Here is a 1,834-nt window from a genome sequence, read left to right on the forward strand (position 1 = left end):
AGACCAAAAAACTGTATCCTGTATCCTGAACATTTCTGAGTGCAGAATTGCAGCCTGCTCACTTCCCTAAATAAACCCCGTAATTGTGAATACTGTCCGTGAGTTCTGTGTCCAATGCAATAGATCACAGAACCAGCAGAGCAGTAGACAGAAGAGTGAGAGGGATGCGTTAGAATTAGAATTGAAATGGACCTTGTGCTGATGTTTCCCCCTGCTGATTCAGAGGAGATTAGACACTGCCTCCATGCCATTTTTACAACTACAAAGGGAGAAATGTGGGAATTTTCAGATGATATACTTGTTCTATATGTGACTATGGCGACTATGTGTTTATCAAAACTCATAGATATGAACAACTAAAAACAGTACATTTTGCTGTGGTTAAGATAAAAACTAAAAAATACACAATGCTAAAACAAAAACAATCTAAACAAAATTATCAAAAGGCAACATAGGCTGCAGGCTCTGGAGAAAAGGGCAAATCACCACAGTGAACCCCACAGCACTGCAGAACTAACAGGCTATATGCGTATTTCACAGCCAAGATTCAGAGCAAAAACCAGCTTAGAGATATGTACTACACAATGTTGTTGTTGTTAGATGCCATCGAGTGGTACCGACTCATAGTGACCCTATGCACAACAGAACAAAAAAGCTGCTTGGTTCTGGGCCAACCTCACAATTGTTGCCACGCTTGAGCACACTGATGCCAATCTATCTCTCTAGGGGGTCTTCCTCTTTTATGCTGACCCTCCACCTTACCAAACATGATATCCTTCTCCAGTGACTAGTACCTCCTGACAATATGTCCAAAGTATGAGAGATGAAGTTTGGCCATCCTGGCCTCCAAGGAGCACTCTGGCTGCACTTCTTCCAACACTGATCTGTTGGTTCTTTTCACAGTCAATGGTATTTTCAATATTCTCCTCCAACACCATAACTCAAAAGCATCAATTCTTCTATGGTCTTCCTTATTCACTGTCCAGCTTTCATATGCATCTGAGATTATTGAACATACCATGGTTTAGGCCAGGCGCACCTTAGTCCTCAAGCTGACATCTTTGTTCTTCAACACTTTAAAAAGGTCTTGCGCAGCAGTTTTGCCTAATGCAATACGTTTGACTTCTTGACTACTGCTTCCATGAGTGTTGATAGAAGATCTAAGAAGAATAAAGTCCCTGACAACTTCAATCTTTTCTCCATTGATATGAATGTTGTTTATTGGTCCAATGGTGAGGATTTTTGTTTTCTTTACATTGAGCTGTAATCCATACCAAAGGCTGTGCTCTTTGATTTTCATCAGTAAGCACTTTAAGTCCTCTTCACTTTCCGCAAGCAAGGTTGTATCATCTGCATATCGCAGGTTGTTTATGAGTCTTCCTCCTACCCTGATGCCACGTTTTAATCATATAATCCAGTTTCTCAGATTATTTGCTCAGCATACAGGTTGAATAAGTATGGTGAAAGAATACAACCCTGTAGCACACCTTTCTTACTTTTAAACTATTCAGTGTTCCCATGTTCTGTTCAAACAACTGCCTCTTGGTCCATGTACAGATTCCTCATGAGCACAATTAAGTGTTCTGGAATATTCATACTACGCAATGTTTTCCATAGCTTGTCATGATCCACTCAATTGAAGACCTTTGCGTAGTCAATAAAGCACAGGTATTCTTTCTGGTATTCTGTGTTCTTCCCTTTTGGTTTTCTGACTCCAGATCTTTGCACATTTCATTGTACTATTTAACCTTGTCTTCTCGAGCTGACCTTTGAAATTTTCTGTTCATCTCTTGTACCTTCGCATTTCTTCCATTTGCTTTAGCATCTCTACCCT

General features: G+C 40.2%; 1 protein-coding gene across 1 annotated transcript in view; it reads right to left on the reverse strand.

Annotated features, from left to right (window-relative positions):
* The window catches only part of ZNF25 (zinc finger protein 25), a 42,269-nt gene that overhangs the window by 24,983 nt on the left and 15,452 nt on the right, over positions 1-1,834 (reverse strand). The gene's annotated exons all lie outside the window — the stretch shown is intronic.

Source organism: Chrysochloris asiatica, unplaced genomic scaffold (assembly GCF_000296735.1).
Source record: "Chrysochloris asiatica unplaced genomic scaffold, ChrAsi1.0 scaffold00357, whole genome shotgun sequence".
NCBI classification, from domain to species: domain Eukaryota; kingdom Metazoa; phylum Chordata; class Mammalia; order Afrosoricida; family Chrysochloridae; genus Chrysochloris; species Chrysochloris asiatica.